At 27.3% G+C, this 25,170-nt stretch overlaps 1 protein-coding gene across 1 annotated transcript in view; it reads left to right on the top strand.

The window, feature by feature from the left end:
- The first annotated feature begins 20,381 nt into the window (after positions 1–20,381).
- The window catches only part of tty (tweety), a 356,795-nt gene continuing 352,006 nt past the window's right edge, over positions 20,382–25,170 (top strand). The window contains exon 1 of the mRNA XM_075375808.1: positions 20,382–20,659. The gene's annotated coding sequence lies outside the window, so the exon portion shown is untranslated. The remainder of the gene's footprint in view (positions 20,660–25,170) is intronic.

Below are 25,170 nucleotides of genomic sequence, written 5' to 3'. Positions count from 1 at the left end.
ATTTAACAGTCAATTAAAGAATCTTCTTTTTTAAGTCTATTAAAAGTATTTCATTACTTTTACTGCATTTCATCTTAAATTTCAATCATTTTAACTTAGGAATAATAGATATACAAAATTTTATGTACATATATTACAACTAGCTCCTTTGTTGACTAATTGTTTTTTTTTTCGTTTGTTATATTAGTATAGCAGAGTTGTTGTAGCAAGGCACTTTTTCCTCTACTTACAGCCATACATACATCTACGCCCCTCTGCAAGTGCCTTGCTATAACTACTCTGCTATACATTATCATTGTTACCGTGTAAGTAAATTTGACAAAATATGTAATAATAATTAATGTTTTCTAATGAAGTAAATTTATGCACAAAAAAAATTTGTAAAAAAGATGATAAAATGACATATATTTTCATTATCGTAGAATAATAAATTTATAATTGTTCTCTTGTACAGGGTTATTAAAATATCTTCTGAAAAACTAAATAAATTTTATAATAAATATTTTTATTATAATATAAAATAAATTTATTTTTTGTTTATATTATTTTTTAAATATGTTATAATATAATTAATTGTATTGAAGAGCTGGTCTCAGCAATGCAGTGATTGTGTATTTCTTGACAAATTGATGCATAATAATTATATAATTAATTGTATTATATCATTAAAATAATTAAAAATGTAAATTTAAAAAGATTGCCTAATTTATGTCTTCTAAGATATTTTCTTACAAGTATTTTTTTCTTTACTTTAATTTATTTGTAATTTGTAATCATAGAAAATTACATTATTTGCTGTTGAATTTTAAAAAATGTTAATGTCCATTTTATTTATTTAAATAAAATGCTTGTTTTTTTCTTTTAGTTTGCTGTTATTTTTTAAATTATTTTAAGCTCTTTTTTTCTCAATAATTTTATTAAATATCTTGCTTATACATTTGTAAACAAATTAAATCTAGATAACTCAGTTTTTGTGAGTTAATGTTATTCATTATATGAATTACTAAACTGTAATATATATAATAATTAATGTAGGAATAAATGCAAAATAAGTTGATGAAACACTTTAAAATAATATTAATACAATCTCTTACCAATAAAATAATGATGCAACAAATATCAAATATGCAGCAGGTGCATAACTAATTACTAGCACTGGTAAAGCAATTGTTAACTAAAGAACTAATACTTGTATAAGGTTGCATAATAATTAAATGAAAAAAGAAAAACTGGACAAAGATCAAAAATTTATTCAATGAATGTGTAAGTACACATTTCTGTGAATATAATGTTACATTATATTATGTAAGATTTTTATTGTGTTATTTCTGAAGATATTAAAGTTTTTTTTCATGTTAAAATGTTTTAATATATATAAATATATAACACAGTAAATCTGATAATATAAAATTATCAAACATAATATAAATTAACGTAATTCGTAATTGCCAACAACTGCAGCAGCAACATCACCACCACCTATATAAAATATGTTTAGTATTTGAAAGAACTGTAGGATAGTTTCAGAAAAATCCTTTTTAGCAGGTAAAACCAGAAAGTGAGTAGTTAAGTTTTCATTTTAATCATATATTTTTATTATTTTTATTTATTTAATTTTTTTTATCGTGTAATTGTTAATATAAGAAAGGCAAGTGTAGTTAATATTATTTTCAATTAAAGGTTAAATAATTCTGGTTAATGTAAAGACTTTTCACACAAAACAGTATTCTGTATCAAGTTATTTAATGTCTTGTCATAAATTGACGGTTTTATTAAAACTTAAAATTCTAAACATTCAGTAGAACAATATGAACCTTTAACCTACTAATTTAATTACTTTGATTGTATTTGTAAATAAAAAATTCAAGTTTTTGAAGCTGTATCTTCTTCATTTATATTTAAATGGAAAATATAAAATGAAGATTAAGCAATTCTGCCAACAAAATTTATAAAAAATTTTTTTTTCTGTATACTTACATTTACTATTAAAATTTTTTAGTTATATTAATGTACTACGTGCCAAACTTTATAACCGTGAGATAGTCTCTTTCTTAATCTAGAAATTCCATGTTTAGATTTTTGGCCAGGTGTAAAATTTTCCACATTTTATAGATTATTGCCTTACAGGTTGGGATTATGAAAGATATCAAATTGTAAAAATTCTGCCAAATTCCTTCTCTTTTAACCCCAGAAAAACTGGTAAAGTTGAACAACAAAATATAAAAATAAATGACATACTCTTTCTTTGTATAACATGACATATTCTTTGTGAATGGCATGATGTGAAATTGTTAAAATGAAATTCTAAATATTGGAAAGGTTTTTAAATTTTTAATATAACAACAATCTTTGGATTAATTTAATTTCATAAATTAATTCCTAACCAAATGAGCAAACAAAATTTAATTTTATAAAAATTTTAAATGCTTATGTTGTCACTGGTAATTTTGAATTAAAAAAGTGGTTTTGTTTTTCTGGCCACCTTATTTTAATCAAAATAAGGTTTAATAAAAATCTATAATTACAGTCAAACAGGTTTTTAATTTTTTCTTTAAAATTTATTGTAAATATTCACTTTTCTTTCAAAATTTAGATACAAAGTCCTGGAGAATTTAATTTCTAAGTTGTAGAGAGTGAAAAAATTTTAATTCATAACTAAACTTTAATTCTTTGAAATATTTGTTTTTAATAAATCATGTTAAAAAATTTTAGGGGAAAAAACTAATTTTTATTAGTATTAGTAGTAGTTTAGTATTAGTATTAGTTTATTATTTATTAGTATTTATGTTAGTCCCTAAATAATTTTTTAGGTGTTGATAATCTGTTGATATTTTTTTTTACATTCTTTTCAAGCCACATTTAAGTGACTTAAATTTATCATAAATTTGATGCACTTTTATTGGTTTTTATTTTGATTTTTCTACAAAAATAAATAATTTAACCAAAGTTAATATTTTTAAAATTACCATACAGAATTAATTTTCAGTTTATTTCATTTAAGTTTATTTCCATACACTAGGCCTCATGATAATACAACATTTATATAATTTTTATAGTAGGTTTTAGTTTAAATCTTGGCCAGAAATGGCATTTTTCTACACACTTTGTAGTTTCATTCCTTCTAACAAGTTAATATCAGAAGGTCATTCAGATGTAAAAAAAAAGCCTTTAATTTCCAAAATAAAATTGAAAAAATGGACGTAAAAGGAAACAAACAGTATTATACATTAATGATAATACAGTATAAACAACTTTTCATTTTATGTGAACTAAGATTTTACTATTATAATGTCAAATTATTGTTTCATTATGGAGTAAATTAATTTATAATTAAGATATATGACAATAAACAGTAATCTTTTAAAGAAAGTAAAAAAAAACCATTTGCTAACCTGTTTTTCTATTGATGTTACTGAAGTATGTTAGAATTATTTGAGTTTCTGAGCTTATGTAAGATTTGTTAACAATTTTAATAAAAATAATGTAAGAAGGCTATTATTATAAAATTATGTATTTGTGTAAATGTGATTTTAATTTTTTTTTATGTAATAGTTTGATTTCTTTTTATTCAAATTTGATTACTTTTATAGATTAATAGAAGTAAAATTATTTTATTTAATTTTTCTGTTTATGATTGTATTTAAAAAAAGACGATAATCAAATTATTTAGCCTTCTATTTATAAAAATTAAATAGTTATGTCTTAAATTGGCGTGTATATTTCTAGAATGTATTTTTCATTAGATGCACACTATGTTAGTTCTTAATCATTTTATTTCTTCTTAATTTAGGTTAAACTCAAGAAATTTAGATGTTAGTTTATAGTAACAGCCAAATGGTACAATAACTATAGCAGTGGAATAAATAAAAAATATTATGGCAATAATGATTTTAGATTTCCACTGTTTTGTAAATATTTAATGAATTAAGTGAGGGGTGTCATGCTGTTTGGATTTACTACTTTACTAAATAAAAGTCTTAGTTTTAACTCTTTTTTTTGTGCACTTTTGCAAAAACCATTCTTTATGATAGATATCGAAAGTGTACACAGATAGAGTGGTAACATATTACACAGGAATGTTGTATAACACACAGACATTTCAGTGCAGTAGTTTATTTTGTGTGTTTAATGTTTCATTTACATAGAAAGTGGTTTTTAGTGAATAACTTTTGTGACATAAGTATAATCAAAAAAACATTTTTCTTCTAAATGACTGGTAAATTGTTTCAATAATCTAAACATAACAAAATTAAAATGAAATATACCAGTTGATTGTAATTAATTTTTTATAAAATATTTTTAATTATATACCAAAGAATCTCTGTTCTACTAAGAATTACAGAGTGTGTCCTGATTACCAATAACTAAATACTAAATGTATATAAAAAAATTATGATATTCTTCTATATATTTAACATTATCCTATATCAGATTGCCAAATAATTTACAGTTTTATAAAATAATAAAAATCGTGATTCACTTTCTAAATAAATCTAAACTTGACTCCAGATGGTTTTTAAATACTACAATTATTTATCTTGTATAATATGAGTATAGTGATTGCATTTTTCTTATTCCCTTATGAAGTACCTTAGTAGTAGTTAATTGATTCAATCTTGTTCTACTTCTGTTTCTTCTACCACTCCTCTCTAATCCCTTCTGTATCTATACTCTTACTTATAATATTTTTCCAAATATTATCTACTTACCTTTTGTCTGGGTTTGCTCTTGTTTCTTCCCGTTTAACTACAGTTCAACATTTTCAATGCAATCTTCCTCATTCTCTTAACACTTTCAAACCTCCACATCTTTCTCTTTTAACTACCTCATACAATTTCTGTATTTGTGAGAGCCATTGCTAATACATTTCTTAGATAACCCTTTCTTTTCATGCTTGGCGTTAACTTTCCTCTGGACTTTTTATAATCGTTACCTCTCCATCGTGTACGCAATGATTGAATTACATAGACTTAAAAAGAATTTCAGAAAGCATATTTTATGTTGTTTAGAGAGTAAGTCATAATTTTTATTATTTTATAAAAATATAAATACAAAATAATTAAAATTATAATAAAAGATTTACATAATAGAGTTGCTTTCTATAAGGGTAATGATGTTGACTATACAGTCAATCCCTGTGGTAAGCAGGTAAAAATGTCACTTGCAAGTCTGAATATCAGATATATTTCGGTAGGTTTAACAAGCCTGTCATATTGCTATCTACCATGCTGATTATTCAGCTAAGTGAAGAAGACAATAAAACATTTTACTCCTTACTTTCCCTGGTAAGTGTGCTTTTTATTCTCAGGACTATTGCACTATTTTTTGGAAGGGGCAGGTGTCTTATTCCTGGTTACCTACAACCAATAAGGTTGTAACATTTAGTACACATAAATTAATAAAGAATGCATACAAACAAAAAACTATAAATAAATAAGAAATTAAGAAATAAATAATAATAAATTTAACTTAATTTATTTGATGCTAATATTTATTAATGATACAATCAATTACGCCAATAAACTCAAAAAAAAAAAATTAAAGAATTAAGGCTTTTTTTCTATAAGCCTTAATTTATAGCCATCTAAAGACTGTTTATATAATAGTGCATTTAGGTTTTTCAGTAAGTTTATATATACATATTGTACCTATTTATCATGTTTATTTATAGTTACAACATAACCACTTAAAAACAGGTTATATATTTTTTGTCACTATTCCTTTTTTTTAGCTTTTTCTCTTCCCCTTTTCATATTTCCCATGAGTAACAAGAAATCTATATATCTAAGAAAATTAAGTAAAATCTAATCCACTGGGAAGGCCTGGTAGAGAAAATTGTCATCGCAAATTGGTTGTTAAAACAGCTGATTTACTAGAATTTGAGTATTAGATAGTGGATACCAAAATACTTGGTGGTTAGGGTTCAATTAATTGTACATCTCAGGAATGGTCGACCTGAGTCTGTACAAGACTGACTACAAGTCATACATATCATTTACACATCATACATATCATTCTCATCTCATTGGGCCATGGAGTTGTTTATTGTTCACAAATTGAACAGATTGCAACATATACCTTAGGAATAGAAAATGAAAAAAGTAGAATCTATCTTATTCATCTGCCCACACAAATAAATGAACAATTTTTTTTTATATTTAAAATTTTTATCAATGAATACATATTTTTCATATATGAGTAAAAATTAATTTTTTTTAATATTATTTAAAAAAATGGTTTTAATGTTTTCATTTGGTGATTGCTATTATTTATAAATACAATTTGTATGAATTATTACCTAATCTTCCTATGAAGAAAGCAAAATTAACAAAACAAAACAAAACAAAATTAACAGCAATACTCATTAATTTCCTTTATTAATTTCAAAATTTTCCAGTACTCATTTATAATGTCTGTTTATTTCTCATTGATAGGGTCAATTGAAACACTAATTCATTTTTATTAGGAAATACTTAAATATTATTTTAACATTAGGTTTTATCTTTAACAATGATAAAACTTAGTAATTTTTTATTTTAATCAAGCTAAAAAATATTTATATGATTTTTTTATGAACTAGTCTAAATTCAGGGATGGTCAAAATGGATATTTCCATTGAAATCTGAAAACCAACATTTTTCACGATTACAATACTTCCTTTACTTTATACAAGGAAGTAAAAAAATTGTCTGAGATCATCTTTAAATTCTCAAAAATATTGTTATAAAATTTGGCTTGATTTATTTTTGTAAAAATTTAATTTTAAAATTAATATTATCACCCATCATCATGGAAAAAAATAGAACAAAAATTATATATTCAAATTAATTCTTACTACAGAAAGAATTTTAGATTTAATTATGTACATTTCAATGAGGAAATAAAATTTTCAACCTGATGTGTAATCAAACAAATCACATGTCTTATATCCAAATTCAGTAAGAAAAAAAATTTTCTATCAAAAAGTATAAACTATTAAAATTTACTCAATAAAATTTTTTTCATTATTTTTATCTTTTTATAGAAGTTTAGCTTTGTGCATCTTGAAGTCGTTCTACACAAATTTATATTTATATAAATTAAATTAAATTTTGTAATAAATTTATATATATATTTCTGTTAATATAAAATACTTAGTACATAATATTGAGATAAGATACTTATCTTAATTTTATCATGAAAGTACTTTCGTGATATATCACACCCTCAGTTATGATTGAATTATTTAATTAAACTGCATATTAAAAAATTAAAAAAAACCATGCACAGAATGATGTAATGTTTTTTGTAGTAATGTAACTAATATTACACATGTACATGGTTTATTTTAGTATTTTTAATATGCAGTATAATTAAATATTTCAATCTTGATTGAGTATAAAATCCCATGAAAGTTCTTTCATGGTAAAATTAAGATAAGAATGACTTATCTCAATATTCTGTACTAGATAGTCTGTATTAATGGAATTTATATATATATATATATATATATATATATACAACTATAAATTAAATTATAAATTACCGAATCAGTATTATTGTGTTCTAATAATAGTTATATGCTTTCAAAACCAACATCTAAAATGTAAAATTTTCTGGAAAGAAAGATAACAAGTAAATTTAATGTTTACAATTAATTTTAACAGAAAATATTAAAATCTTTAAATTATGTATTTTATTTCCATAAAAGATTATGAGTAGTAAAGATTTATTATTTTTTTTTTTAGAAAAGTATTACAAATTACTCAACTCAGTTATTTTAACATCTGTTTTTGTAGCTGTGACTGTAATGAAACTGGGATTTTGAATAGTGATTTTTAACACTATTTGACCAGGAACTTTCTTTGTTTTAAATTATCAACATTTAAAAATATAAACATCCATAATTATAATTTGAAATAATAATTTTTGGATCAATATGTTGAAATGTAACAGCACTTTAAAATTATTAAATACAAAATGACTTTTTCAGTTCAATGGAATGTTTTCCTCCTAAGGCCTTTCGAAACTAATTATCAGTGTCTTCTTAGTGGAGTATCCAGTAATAATTTTGTTAATGTCACTCCTCTTAAACATATTATTAAAATAAAAAAAATATTCAATGAAATAACATAATGTACATTGAACAGATTATTCAATTATATATTTATGGGATCTCTTAATCTTTTAACAGTGTTACAAACTCCATAAAAGAATATGCTGATAATTAACTATAAAAGACCTTTAGAAGAAAGATTGTCTATATGTGATCATTAGATCAGTTTTATTATTTTTGTTTATCTTGAACATTTTATTTTGAAGTATAGTCAATAAAATTAATAAATTAAATAATGACTGCATTAAAAATAAATCAGTAAACAAAAAAATAATTTTCTTTAAAACTGATGTTAGTGAAAATGATTTTTCAGAATTCCCGTGAATTTATTCAAAACTAATTAATTCTGATTTTTAAATTAAAACTTAATTTAATTAAATTATAAAATAGCATATTACCAGTTTTTCTTTTTCAATAATAATTTATGTGTTTAATTTCTAAAAACCTTTAAAAATTGATGTGAAATAATATTAATAATTTTTATTTTTATCATTAAATAAATTAAATGAAAAACAATTTTATTTGTATAAATTTGTTTGTTGAGATAATTTATGATTTTTAACGCCATTTGCTGTATCCTGTTCTCCATTTTCCTTTATCAAAAACGTCTTCATCATTTAGTAGTTGTCTCCTCTGTATTGCATCCCACTCTTTTTTGGCCTCCCCCTTTTCCATTTGCAGTTTGGGGTTCACTCAAATTTTTTCTGGCAATCGACTATCATGCATTCTGCACATGTACCCAGACCACACAAGATGTTTCATTTCAATGATTTGCTTTAAGTTTATTCCCATTTCTTCCCTAATTCTTTGGTTACTTACAGAAACCGTAGGAGTCCTCTGACACCATCTCCTCCAAAACATCGTATCCATTGCTGTGATTTTTCTTTTCCGGGTTGTTCGATGACCAAATCTTACTCTTTACATACATAACTCCACTCTCTATAAATGAAGAAAAAAATCCAATTTTTTCGTTTTTCTAGATATGCTGGAATTTCAAAACAGAAGTCAGTTGCTGAATAATAGATTTTCCCCTTTTGACTTCATTTAAAACACCATTCTCATCTCTTTTATTTGATATTGCATAGCCCCATATATTTCAATTCATTTACAACTGAATAATTTCCTTTCCTGCTGGCAGGTTCTTACCTTTTCCAATTTTTCTACAGTTTTATTAAAAATTCTTTACAATTGTATATCAGTTTAGTAGCAGATTATTTAATTTATATATAAATTACAATATTACAATTATAATTTTAATATAATAGTTTAAAATGGTTCTTATAGGAGTACATTACAATTGTATGGTTCATTATTTTATATTTTAAAAAATGTCAGTGGTTTATTTGTAATTTACTAATATAAAAATAAGTAATGGTTTACAAAACCAAATAAGCAAAAATTAGTATATTTTTCAAAACTCTTGTAATATAATGATTCCAATAAATGACGTGTGGATGTTTAGTTCTAGATATAAATATATACATATTATAAATATATATAAAATTACATGTATCGTTGTTTGTTGACTCTTGTTCGTTGATTTGTTTTTTTTCTTATTTTGTTTATAATTTAATAACAGTATATTAGCAAATCTGTGATATTCTCCTGTTACACAGTTTAGAAAATATTGGCTGAATAACAATAATAATTATTATTATTGATTACATTATTCAGTTAAATTGTAACTGGCCTGTGTACAAATTGTATAATTATTTCTATATAATTAATATTAATTATCATATTTCAATTTAAATTTTATTTTCTTTTTTATAATTACATATACAGTAATATATAGTTATGATTATTATAATATTATTTTATTATTATGAATTATTTAATAGGAAACCTGTGTAATCATGAATAAAATATAGTTATTCTTATGAAACTAGTATTGTGTTTTCTTTTAGTTTTTGTTACGTAAAGATGACTTGAAGAACTAATCAAGATCCATTTCCTAATTCACTCAACAGTTTACACACCACCAGAAATAATTATTTAAAGCACCTGATAAGTTATTTATTAAATTGAAAATGATCATACTCTAAAGTTGTGTATCTTTTTAGTTCTCTTTAATAACTTATTGTGAAATTATTTACAAAGAATATGGAAATAAATATAATGTATAAAAGCCATTCACAGTTTCTTATGTGTTTTTCTTTCTAAGTTGAAGTAGATGGTAATCACAGCTAAAACTAATTTTTTTTAGTTTTTGTTTAATGAAAATAAATTTAATAGTTTCTGCAAAATGGTTGCATACTTTTTTTTTTAATAAATCAATAGCTACTTTTTTTAAAAGTTTTTCTTTTACATTTTAATTCGTATCTACTTTACTTTTCCAAGTAATTGCCACAAAAATCCTTATACTGTGATGTAAAGGACAATGATCTTTCATCAAACAGTTTTGTTATTACAATACTGAGTGCCTATAGTATTTTGCTAGGGTAAGATATAAATTCCATCCATGAACGTTTCATAAGTTTCAAAGCATCAGGTTCCAAATAGATCTTAATTTTAAAGAGATGGTACTCATCATTCATTACCATATGAGTTTTCAACCAAAGAGATGGTTGAAAATCTTCATTTGGACTGCACAAATAAAGCCTTTATTCAGTGTATGGATTGTCCTGCTTGCAGAAGAAGGACACTCTTCATGTGGACCTGTGTCATTTATTTTGGATTATCTTTTATGGTGTCATTATTCCACGATAAATTTCTCTAATATCAAATAAAGCATTGCAGGGTTATTTTATTTTTTAATATTGTCTGTTTGAATTTTTTGTTTTGTTAAACAAGTTTACATCCACTGTTTGGATTATTTTTTGGTCTCTGTGTTTATGAACTTGACTTATATATCTAGTTCCTAATAACAATTCTATCTAGTAAAAATTCCTAGAAATATTTCTTAAATCACACCACATCTTACTATTTGCCAGATCAGGAATGGTATAGGTTCCAGTTACAGTCAGTTTATAAACTGCTGCTTCAAATAAGCTCCATTACTGTTTTGAAAATAGTTTCTTTCAATAAGTTTGTTCTTCAGGCTTTATGTGCACATGCTACTGATTTAGTGAGTATTATGGAGCTGCAATTATAATTCTCACCATAAAAGTCTAAAATTTATTTCGGCAGACTGGTCAAGTTTGGTCAAAATCCCATGTGTTTTCAATTGAAAATAAATCGAGTAATGATATTGGTTACTTGGTCGATTTTATTTTTTCTGTAGGGATCCCATTTTAATATGAGACATATTGTTTTTATCCTACAATAAATTCTACAGAATAAATTCATTAAGATACGAAACTATAAAGAATACTATTTAAAAATAAGTTGTGATATATTTAGTTCATAACATTTTCATTGAAATATAGTAGTATATAACTGGTTTGCAAAAAACATAAATATTAGTAGCTCAACATAATATGTTTAGGCGTAGAATTGTATGTGATAAAAGTGTTTTATATAGAAATATAAAAGAAACTTGACTTAAAATAAAAGAAAATTGATTTAAATACAAAAGTTTAAGCTTGACAGAATGTGTTTTGATTTCATTTTTTTCATGCAGTTGAAGATGAATGTAGCATTAATAAAAATTATCTTCTATTGAAGTGAAAAAGAAACTTTATGTAGTTGCCAGATTATTGAATGAAAGTTTTATCCACAAAATAGTGCAAACGAACTATAGTCATACTTGCCACTAAATAATCTTTCTTATAAAAAAAAATAATGATCACCAATTTTGAAAATAAATTCGGAAACAAATTTCTGTTTTGAAAAAGCATGGTTGCATCTAGTTATCAATATAAATATTAAATAAATCATGAAAAATATTTGACAGGATGTTTTGATTTTATTTTTATTATAGTGTTGAGCATCATTACTTCAAGGTGAAATATACTTGAGCTCAGAAACATGGCTGAATACCAAATGTTGTTGTATGAACATTCATTGTACTTACATAAATTCTACTGAAATACAATTGTTAATATAGCTCTAAATACAGCTTTTAACTCCTAGATTGCAAATTTTAAAATGTGTATATGTAATTTAATAGGCGTACATGGAAGTCATGTAGTGTTCACATAAGATTTTTTCTTTTTCTGTTTAGCCTCCGAAACTACCGTAAGGTATTACTTAAGAGAATGAATGAGGATGATATGTATGAATGTAAATGAAGTATAGTATTGTACAGTTTCCATTCCTGAGATGTGCGGTTAATTGAAATCCAACCACCAAAGAACACCGGTATCCACGATTTACTGTTCAGATCCACGATCTAGTGTTCAATTCGGAATAAAAGTAACTGCCTTTACTAGGATTTGAACCTTAGAACTCTCGACTTCGAAATCAGTTGATTTGTGGTGACGAGTTTACCACTAGACCAATCCGGTGTATCTAACCTCTAAAGTCTTAGTTACGATGGCGTGTCCGCTCAAAGAACAGCGTTCTGCGATCCGATTTTTACTTTCGGAAAGTGAACAACGGTCAGAAATATTCTTTTGGATGAACAAACAATACGGCAGTAGTTGCATGAACCACGAGTTTTTATGCATGGGTGGAAAAGTTTAAAAAATCCCGCAAAAGCGTGACCAACGAGCACCGCTCTGGGCATCCAGTAACAGTGTCGACCTCGGCGTTAGATTCTCGTATTGATTCACTTATCCAAGAAGACTTAGTTGAACAAATTGTTAAAAAGTGTCGATTCAGTGTTTGCACAACTCATTCATCACTCAAAACAAACTGAACAACCGTAAGACTTGTGCAATGTGGACTCCCAGAGAGCTTACCGTTCATCACAAAGCCGAGAGATTTAGCATTTGCACCGAACTCAAAAAACATTTCAATAACGAAGATAACGCATTTTTTAACAGAATTTTAACCTGTGATGAAACTTGAATGTTTTGAGCCGGAGTCCAAGCGTCAAAGCTTGCAGCAGAAACATCCTTTATTGCCTGTCCGTAAAAAATTCAAAACGCAACTATCGGCTGGTAAGATCATATTAACCATATTTTGGAGTGCCAGTGGTCCGATTTTCTGTGGTTATTTGGAGGAATAGCATGCTACCAACAGCCTATACTACTCAGCCATTATTGAGAACAAAGTCAAGCCCGCGTTGAAGAGGAAATGTCCGGGATAACAGAGGTAACGGATGCTTCTTCTTCACCACAATCCTCGACCTCATACAGCATGACTGACGCTGGAAACGATTGGCAAAGGGGGTTGGGAGCTTCTACCTCATCCTCCTTACAGCCCTGACCTTGCCCTTTTAAATTTTTATCTTTTTGGTTCGATGAAAGAAGCTTTGTGTGGCATCAAGTTCAACGACAACGAAGAAAAAAGTACAAAATTGGCTTCGAGATCAAGGTAAAGAATTCTTTGCTGAGTGGATAAGAAGACTCGTAAGAAGATAGGCTAAGAGCAGAGGAATTGATGGGGATTACATGGAAAGTAGACAAAAAAATTCTATTTATTTAATAAATAATTTTTTGCCGTACAGCTATGTGTCTTTTTAATTATTGAATGACCCTCGTACTAAAGAGAGTTACTCATTAAAATACGAAATGCTAATGAATTTATACAGAAAGCCATCGGAAATATTTTACGGGGGGCAGAGTGCCATTTATCATTTCATGTATTTTATTTTTTTGTTTGTTATATTAAGAATAATGTTTATTAGGTGCAGAAATAATAATATAATTATCTGTCTATTTTTCGTTTGTATTGCGTCAATAAAAAACCGATTTTTAAAAGTTTCTATTTGATTTTTATTGGCTGCATTTGCATTAATTTTCTCAGAATTAAATTATCTACAGGTTTTGTTACTAAATCATCCGTATTTATTAGTTATTAGTAGGCCCGGCAATGCTTCGCTATTACTAGATTTGTACTATTACTATATATTACTATTATTACTATATATATATATATATATATATATATATAGAGAGAGAGAGAGAGAGAGAGAGAGAGAGAGTTTATATGAACATAATTGAAAATTTGATAAAAAATTAAAAACTGAACATTACGGAACTTCACAAATTTTACCTTTCACTTATCCCTCACCCCTCTCAAAGTTTCCTTTTTACTCTTTCCCCTTTTCTCTTTCCACCTTTTCCCTTTTTCCCCGTTTTCCATTTTCCCGCGCGTAAATCGGTCCATTAGTTTTTTGGTATTTAGCGAACACATATACGAACATTCCTTTTATATTTATAGAATAAAAAATTATGTTTGCATATTTGTTTGTTGGTTTCGTAAATATCTCGACACTGGCACCACCTAGCGGGTATAGTTTTTGCAAAAATATTTCTTTTCACCTAACTAATATTATTCATATTTTTTTTTATTTTTTTTATTTGGAATATGAACCAAATCGGTCCATAAATATAATTTTTCTAAATATCTCAACCCCAGCGCCATCTAGCAGTTCCATTTTTTGCAGAGATAATTCTTTCCATGTAAGTAACACGTATTCTGAATATGAGGCAAAATCGGACCATAAATACAATTTTTCGAAATATCTCGACGCCAGCGCCAACTAGCGGATCCAAACAAATTCAGAAACCTTCGCGAGCGTGCACACAACTCACTAAAGTTTCATCGAAATCGGTTGAATGGTATAGGAAGGCATAAAAAACATACAGACAGACAAACATTCATTTTTATATATATAGATTTAAAAACCTTACAAACCTTAAAAAAAATGTTTTTTCGCACCAATTTTATAATTACAGTTCTGGGACCTGTTTTATCCTATTTTCCAGATCAATTTACATAAGAAGCCAGTAACTTTACTTTTTAATTTGGTTCCCAATAATTACAGTAGGGCTTATTTTTATTAAAAGAACTGAAATCTAGGCGAAATCTTTAGACTAGTCGTAATTCGAAAACAAAGCGTTTTCAGACTTATGTTTATATGAACTTAATTCATTATTTTTACTAGTAGAACATGCCCTGAAAGTTTCTTCGTGGGATACTCAGTACATATAGCTGCAAACATTAAAAAAAGATTACACCAAAAATATTTTTAATAAATATTAATCAATTATAAAATGTTGATATATTATTTTTATTAGTTATAGATAAGTTTGATACACCTGATTTAATGTCTACAGATATTTGGTTGATATAGATTAATAACAGTTTATGCCTATAGGCTAGTTACATCTATCTATATTCGTTTAAATAAGTTTATCTTTTATTTTATTTTATTAGATTAATAAATATTTTAAAATATCGATAATTATACTGATATAAAGATAGTGAAGAATTTAAACGATAACTTGGAAAAATTTTTTTCAAGTTAAATTGAATTATCATTGACTTTTATTATGTAATTTATGTATCAACTTCGTAGAATTGAAAATACTTGGAACAGAATACCGTACAGAAAGCAGAAGTATGTCTGTGTAAGTTAACTAGTTTGGTAACATCATGCTCTCTCATAACATCAACAAAAATAGGTAAAAGAAATTGTTAATGTTATTTTGGTGTAGTCATCCGTAATATTTTCTCAATTTTTTTAAAATTAAAAATATTTTAGATCAATTATTTTTACTTTCCGTGATCCTGTTTTAGCTTGAACTTTTGTCACTCCGTCCGTTCTTGTCTGTGACGGCAATTACTAAAATGCGACGTTAATGCGTTTTCGATTTTTATTACATTTTGAATTATTGAACTTGTTACTAGACAGAAAAATGTTCCGTTTCAAAATATCGGTCCCTAACCCTTTTTTTTTTAGATAGTAGTGAAAGAGATCTAATATGGTGGGAGCGTGGTCCCTCCATATTCTGCTCAGGGACCTTGCTGAGCAGAAACAAATGTGGTCTCCTATTAACTCCTGACGCGACTTGTGTTTATAACATCATACGAGTGTACCGTTTCCAGTCTGTATCAGCAGGATTAATTTAAATACTTCACTTACGTTCTACTCAACCTAAAATTTGTGTTTGATTATATTAATTACTATTAGATTATAAAAATAATTACAATTCGTTCTTATCCGATATCAAATAGTTAAACCGAAATATTTCTATGATTCAATTAGGAAACATATCTGAAAATATTATGGGATCTTAAAAATTTCAGATTACATAAAAAGTCTTTCATCCTAAATTAAAGCTGAAAAAAATACTGTTGATTTTTACTTCCTTGTACGAAGTAAAGAAAGTACTGTGATGGCGAAAAATTTCGGTTTGAAGATTTAAAAGTAAATATCCATTTTTACCATTCCCGAGTTCATTTTGATTAGTTTCGGTATTACGTCTGTACGTACAGACATATGTATGTACGTATTTCACATAACTTAAAAACGATTAGCTGTAGGATGTTGAAATTTTGGATTCAGGACTGTTCGTAACATCTAGTTGTGCACCTCTCTTTTTGATTGCAATCGACTGAACAAACGTGTCCAAAAAAGCCCAAAATCAAAAAAATTTCGGATTTTGGACTTTTTCTTAACTGCAGTAATAAGCCCACATTTAGAGCTTTTTAACGATGTATCATAACAGGTAGTTATTTTTATTGGTTTCAACATTATAGCTAAATGAAATTTTAATTAATGAAATATTTGTATATTATAAGAGGAAGGCACATCGGTTCGAATCAGATTTCACCTCCATTTTTTTTAACTTTTTTTTCTTTTAATTTAAATATTTTGATTTATTAATTATTAAGCTCTGATTATAAAAAAAAATACAATACATAATAATTCAGTAACAATAAAAAATAAATATCAGAAGTTATTAATGAAATAAAATTTTATGTACTTTTCATTAAAAAAAAAAAAAAAAATGAATATACTTGTATATAATTTAATAGGCATACAAGTAAGTCATGTAGTGTTCACATCAGATTTGGTGAAACATCTGATTATTTGTTTTTATTTTCATTTTGTTGATGGTTAAATCATAATAATTTAAAAAACATAATATTAGATAGATATGACATATATTTATTTAAAGAGTAATAAAGGGACTTTTACTCAATTCTAATATTTCATGTAAGATTGTTGAATTAATAATTGTATAAATATTTGATGTTAATAAATAATTTTAGCAACTTTGTAACTGTCCACCTTATTACATATTGGAGGGTCATATCTCACTTTCAAATTAAATAAGTTTAAATGAAGTGCAGCAAAAAATGTGTATATGTAATTTAATAGGCATAAAAGGAAGTCATTTGGTGTCCACATCAGATTTTTTAAGATTAAATAAGAAGGCTATTGCTTTCAGAGTTATCGCTATTCACAACTTGCCAGATAAAATAGATTAATTTATATGAATAATAACTTTTCAGTAAAATAAAATTTCATAAAACATGAAATAATACTTCTTGTCTCATAAGAAATATAATCTCATAAAATAAAATAAGAGAACTGCAAAACTTCTGAGTAAATTGTACTTCTTGTTTATATTATAACATTACTTTAGCATAAGAACAATGAAGCTCAATGAAGCACACTGTAATCAACCATCAGATTATGCAACACAATATCCCTTGGACCTTTATCTTCATCCACTAATAATACAATTACTTCATCAATTGTAGGCAGGGATCATATAAGTCTATTGGCTTCTATGTTCACCCTTTTTTTTCACATTGGAGGAGGAGAAAACTCTGCCAGTCACCGCCTGTTCGTACAGACTACTGTCAGGCTTTCGCTGACTAAAACTTCTCCCTTTTAATAAAGCATGCCTTTTGGCATTAGTCAGAGAAATGTTGTACTCACCACAGGAATTCAGACTAGCTCAGGGAGTTCAACATCTCAACAGTTGCTGACTATCCCTGAGGGCACCCAACCTCCACTTTGCCCAGGCTATCTCCTCCCTATTCTTATCCAACAGTGGCTACTTATCCATTCTTAGTCCTTTTCCACACTTTGCTCTTCTTGGATCTTCACTTGTAGGTCTGCACTGAAACAGTTACGACACAACCTCCATCCAATCTTAGTGTGTAACGTAAACCACATCACGCCTTTGGGCTAGCATATTCCTCACAATCTAGCCTATCTGCCAGCCATCTCAGACACACAAAAAATTATGTCCAATTGTATCTTCATCTCTTCAATATCTCCATGATCAAAATACCTCTTGTCTTTCTTCCATCTAGCTGCATCACCTCATTCACTTTATAATTGTAATCCTCCAAGGGGATATTGGGTAAGATATGACATCTGAACACTACTATAGCCCCTACCTCCACCTAAACTTATCCAACACTATTTCCAAAATTACTCACGACAAAGCAATAGAGACCCTCCCTATAGCACAATAACGATTACCATCAGTCATCCACCTATCATCCTCTACCAGTTTACGGTTTGGTTCACTTACCATACAAAATCTCCTCCAACTTCCCTTGCTATAGCCCACAGTAGGTCATGTGGCATACTCCTATTCACATTGTTGAAGAAATTTCAGTTTCCTGTGTTGCTACAAAACAGGCTGCCCTTCCTGTGGTCATTCTTGCCACATCTAAAAATCTAATTGGTTCCTAGCATTGACCTCTGAAATGTCCATCGATACAGAAGTTAAAACATGACTTTGATCTATGAGGTCCCATGCATCTATTTATATGTTCTGTCAACCGGCATCTATAGCACCCATCCGTCTCTGTACTTAACACTATTCTATATGCTACTTATTCCTGGTAAATCAGTTTTGCATTGCTTTTCCATTTATATGAAGTAATTTTAATTGTGCACTATTTGGTATCTAGTCTTCTTCATTTGTTATTCCAGGTGTTTCTAACAGTGTTGGTTAGATGATTTTTGACATCTGCCTCTCTAATAGGGTATATGTTTGTATTTTCACATTTTGTTGCCATTCTGGCACCTTCATCTGCATATCATTTCCTGAGGTATCAGAATTGCCTTGGAGTCCATATCAGTACACAACTGTCGCATTCAATTTAATAGATGTAGAATGGACAGGATGTTTACACCAAGGGCATCCTCACTGTTTTTGTTTTAAATAGCAGTTAATGCAGTTAAGAGTCTGAACATGTAAGCAGTCTCTCTTCGCAGAAATGTTCAGCGTAGCAAGAGCTTACTGTATAGAAATGAGCTCTGCCATGTAAACACTGCTATGCCATAGCTCTGCTATGTAAATATCTGGGAGTTGCCAAAAATGAGCTTCACCATTAATGTACATAGAGTATCCAATACCATGTTCAGTTTTAGAAATCACTTAATACGTATTAAGTAAATCACTTAATACATAGTGTCAGGCAACAACTACATGCATGTACACACACTGTATAAAATTCAGAATGAAATCAGAATCATACTTAATGACAGAAAATTCATAATACTTATTGTCCCAACAGTCATACAGAACTGCCAACATTTTCAACAGTTTTAACATTATGCAAAATATATAAGATAATAAAACAGACTATGGGAACAAAAACACATTGACCAAACATAGCCACACTGGCATTTAAATTTTCAACTGTTGTACTGCAATGTATCCTGGTCAGGTTTAGCATCTTCATATGCTGCAGAATTAATTTCTGAAAATGAAGAAGGTAACTGAATATCAGCCTGTAGTTCTTAGAATGGAAAAATAAAAAAAAAATTATTATAACCTCATGCTTTCACACATATTTTAATGAAGAAGATGTGATGAATAAAATGATTCCTTTCTTGTAAACTGTATTCTGTAGATGTTATAATAAATATTTAAATACATACAATAAACATTTATTTTTTGCAATAAATAATCATTACTTAAAACAAAAAAACTGCTGTAAAAAGAAGTAAAGTTTTCAGTCATAAAAGCTTTACATTTAATCATATCTTATAAAGTACAAGAAAATCAAATTTCTAAAATCAGTCTGCATGGGATTTCAAAGACATTGATCCAAATATATAAAATATTAATCTTAAATCTATAGATTCTATATTTAAAACAGAAGCTGTGTTAAATACTTTATAGTAATGCATTGCAGATAGAAACAAATTATTATTGCACAATTATAATTAATTAACTACAAACAGTCCAAGTACAAACAAAAAAAAGCTGACAACACAGTTGTAAGACTTTGTCATCATGTGGCTTTTTTCTGATGCATGGCTTACACACATAACTTAATTAAAAATATTTATGATTTTATTTAAATACAATATGTTTTGTTTATTTAAAAGTAAAGATTTGAATTTTTGTGGTAAAATATAAAAACATACTGTAGTTGTTCCCCTTTTTAATCGCGAGATAGCGTGTGTGCCGTAATTGGTAATGATTTCCAGGCCAGTTTGTGCAAAACAGCACAACTGCTGTCTGCCGTTTGGTAGAGCTCGTGTTATGCTGTTTGACGTGCATGTCAACTGTAATTTACAGTGTAATTAGAACATGTTTACATTCTTATCGGTAGTTTTCTTTAAGTACTAAATTTATACTCAAACAGTACACAATTTTCTCATTTTACCCTTAGAAAGGTTAACATTTTATATTGGCTGCAATGCTTTGGACCTGAAAAACAAAAATGGAGTTATGTTTACCATTAGTGTTGATGTCGAGTGATCGTTGTTGATAGGTAGTGAGACATGTTTCTTAATTATATCAGGTAAGAAGCCTATTTATTTACAGATTACTAAACGAGTAATATAATTTTATCCTTAAATTAATTTCTAGGCTAAATAATGCTTGTAAATATTGAATTTTTTTCAAGATTCTGCTGGAGACTGGATAGAAGCCGGGCGTGGACTTTACCAAATAAATATGTACATTTGATGTATATTTGCGGCTTAAGGTTAATATTTCAGCTCATAAAATTATAGTAAAAACTATTTTGTATAGGGTTTCTTTGATCAGTAATTCGGTAACCTTCGGACGTGTGTTCTGTTGTGATTAAATAGGGGATGGGGTTCTTATGATGTAAAACTATTGAACATTTGTACCGATTCGTTTTACTTGTTTACACATTGACGAACAATTGATTAATGTTTATATATAAAAGTTGGCAATTTCTTGTAATTAGTAGAAAATTGTATCGCCTATTTACACTGTTGCAGTAAGTTAGTAACTGATTGTATTCTGTTCGGTAATGATCGATGGCCAATAAATAAACAATATGCTATTCGTAGTAGACTGTATGACTTTGAATATTATTAATTAGTTATGCATAGTTTAAGTTATGCAAAATAAATTATTACCTTAAAATTTGCCGTAGTTACTGACATAGGCGGGGGCATTTTAATGTCTCAGGATAGTAAAGGTTTACAAGTTAATATTTTCGGGAAAATTTTTTACCTTTACGTTTGATTATATTATATTTGATCAGTTTTAGTTTTTGTCTGGGCTACAGCTACTCCATGAAGAATAATTTTTATTTCAGTTTAATTAAGTAACCAGGATAATTTTTTTAACACTCAGAATAATAGAAGAGGAAACCAGTTTTCATATTATGTCATTTCATAAATGTTATCTGTTTATTGTAATTATTATTAGGAATTTTTTTCGGACTTAACATGTATCGTAACATTAGATGTGTTCAAAGGTGTTATATTAACATTATAGTTAGTGTAAATTAAGATTTCTTTATAATATAAATTCAAGAATGTTTGTTCAAAAAATTTGCTATATTTAATAGTGATTATGTTCTGTAGCATTATTGTAGAATGTGTTATTTATTGATTACAACAGTCATATGTCAGTTATCGCCATGTTTTATCCTTCTTAGCTGTTGTATCATATGTAACAGATCAGGGCTGTGATGAAGGCTAACATTTTTGTGCAGAAGGCCATTGGTTTGCCACTTTTTTGTGGAACGTACAGTGGGATGACTTATATTTTTATTGTGCTTACTTCTTGTTACTAAACCTAGTCCCCATTCTGATATTAAATTTTAATTAACAACACATTTTGTCTTATAGATAGAGGAGTGTAACAAGCTATATATACACTTATTACATGTTCAAGGGTTCGACTACCTTAGATCTCACTAGAAAAATACAAAAAGCCTACACAAATAACTAGTGACTTAAAAATAATTTATATAAATCTTATCAGTTCAGTTAATCTACAAAAGGGAAGGTTTACTTTATTTATATATATATAAAAAAAAGTTTATGAAAAAAATAATTTTTCTTTACTTAGGATTGGATTAAACTAATTTTGGTAGGTACTTTGGTGTTTTGCTTCAGTCACCACTTTTTTATTTTTATTTTTTTTCGAGTCTCCCTTTCTTGAATAGCCAACTTGCCTATTCCTATTGTAATATTTTCTCCTGGTGAATAAACTTTCATCTATTACTACCACATCACCAACCTCTGCATTTAGTTGGATTAAGCAATAGATTATTAACGTATACTTCTCTGAGCTGTAGCTAACAGCAGTATCTTTTATTCAGTTTCCAGCTAACAGCAGTATCTTTTATTCAGTTTCCATTTCCTGTTTGCAAAATGCAACAGTTATGTTCTCATAATCCCAGCAATAATGGAATAAAGAATGTTCTCAAAAGGCAAACTAAAATTAACAAGACATTTTAAACTTTTTAAAAACTATGGCACAACAAAGTCTTTTCTCACGTCATGACAAAGTTGTTTCACAAACATAGTTTATGAAAAATATGTTATTCCTGAAGAAGTTAAAATTACAAATCCTATTCACAAGTCTAATGAAATTATTTTAACTTTTATAATAAAAGATATTATTATCAGAGTTGAATAGAATCGATTCTATTAATTTTTTTAAAACTTGGATAAGAGTTGGTGTACACAAACTTCAATACAATTATTTCAATGAATTTAACAAATGTTTATGTTTGAAAAATAATCCTGGCACCTTATAGTATATATAAATTGTGTTATCCACGCTTCTTTTTAAAAATATATTTGACTCATAATTTTGAATGATATTTGCTTAGATTTTTCAAATCTGTTGTTTTCCTTGAGAAGTTACATTCTGCCTGCTTCATCCTTTACCATGGTTTAAGACCATACTAAGAATATATTTTTTTCAGTTATTAAAAGTCAATTCTGTTTATTGATGAAATTTTTACTGGTTTGATGCGTTTTTTTTAAAGATGCATTAACAGGCTATAAATACATTTGAACTCTTATTACAGTGATAGGGGCTAATTTTTAAATATAATAATTTTGTTACGCATGGCCTGTTGGTATAAGTATATAATTTAGTTAATATAAAAAAAACTGCTTACCAACAATTGAATTTAACGCATTCAAGCACTTTCAGAATTAAATTCCATCCTCAGGAACTCTCATATTCATCCTATTTATAACATAAGTAAAACTTCACATGTAAATTTATAAGAAAATTGTGATATTTGCTAAAAACATATCGATTGGTCGTCATATGTTTTAAAATTATGTCATTGTAAATGTCCTGTCAGTTTGGTGGTCTCAGCTGTTGTCAGCAGTTGAAATGACCAACTCTTTTAAGCAAATTTCACAGTTTTGTTATAATTTTACATGTGAAGTCTTAATGTTATAAATAGGACGAATATGAGAAATTTAATTCTGAAAGCGCTTAAACGCATTCAATTCAATTGTTGGTAAGTTTTTATTAATTATAATTATAATTTTTAATTTAATAAAGTAATTTTTGTTGAACTAGCTCAATTTGTGTAAATTTTTATTTTAACTTTTTATTGATTTAATCAAACATTGTGTAATTTATTATTTTTTTTAAGGATTAGCTTTTATCAATTTTTTTTATCTAAGAGAAATTTTTAACTCTTTGAATGCTTAGTGAGTTCAACATCATTTTTACTATCTTTTTATGATCATAATGAGATGATGGAAAGTTTTGAATTGGTAATTAAATTGAAGATCAGTTATACATTCTACCCTACTTTAAAGACTATAGCACGGTATTTGAATGATAATGGCTTTATCAGTGTAAATAATTCAATTAACAAAATTACCATAATTCTACTGCATTAATCTAAATGAAATGTTATTAAGTAATTTACTGCAGATGAGTTGAGGTATAAATTTATGTAAAACCCAAAAGTATTTTATGTGTTTTTAAAGCTGATGCTGTAATCTCATAATTGATTTCAAATTCGTTTGAATAGAATTATTTGTTACAATAATTGGAAGAGATTGTTTTAACATATTTTTTATTACATTACGGGAAATAACATTATTACTGTGTGTATGATAATTTTAATTTATCATTACTTTTATTTAATGAGTGATTTTAAAAAGTGTGTAATATCAATGACAAAAATTTAATTATATTCTAATTTCATTGACTGATTGGGTGCACAATTTTTTTGTCTTCCATTATCCTTATCTATTTATTTTGTGCATATTTCTGACAGAAAATCTAGCACTTCGGGAAAAATATTTAAAAATTGTTAGATTGTTACGCTACATTTAAAAAAAAATTAATAATAAATTTGTAAAAAGTGACCAAATTTTTGGAAAAAACAATTGAGACATTCGTATGAATATCTATATCGTTCCTGAACTGCAATACTACAACCTGACAATAACAGTACAACACTGCTCAAATAACTACAATGTACTAATGTAATTATAAAAATTAATTAATAACAGTACCCTGCAGTATTTGATGTAATCAGAGAAGTATGAACATGCTTGGCAAATTCTAATATAATAATAATTGCACCAACTTCTTGGTGGTTACTATCTTAAACTTAAAAACAGCAAGAATGAACATGAACTTTGGTTACAAATGTTATTAATACAGTGTTTTATACAGTCAGGAATAAATGTAATATGAATTGTGGGGTAATAATGTTCTTCAGACTGAGCAGGAGGATAATGGAGGACGACCCACAATTCTGCCCAAGAATTACTGGGTTATACGTGCACATGCACTTAAAACTTTTAAATATGATTCATGTAAGGTGTAATAGTATTTTGACAGTTATTTATTCTTAATAATTTCTATTAAAACATATTCTGCCAATACATTATGTTTAATATACTACTATCAAATACTTTTATACTATCACAGATTTAAGTATGAACATATTCTTGATTTAATACTAATCATCAAACATGGTGTGTTATAAATTTTTATCAGTGTTGTGTGCAAAGTTGAAACATGAATTATAAATCAGTTTTTTGTATTTTATTAATT

The sequence above is a fragment of the Lycorma delicatula genome, chromosome 9 (genome assembly GCF_047948215.1).
Source record: "Lycorma delicatula isolate Av1 chromosome 9, ASM4794821v1, whole genome shotgun sequence".
NCBI lineage: Eukaryota > Metazoa > Arthropoda > Insecta > Hemiptera > Fulgoridae > Lycorma > Lycorma delicatula.
This window is presented reverse-complemented; position numbering and strand designations above follow the sequence as displayed.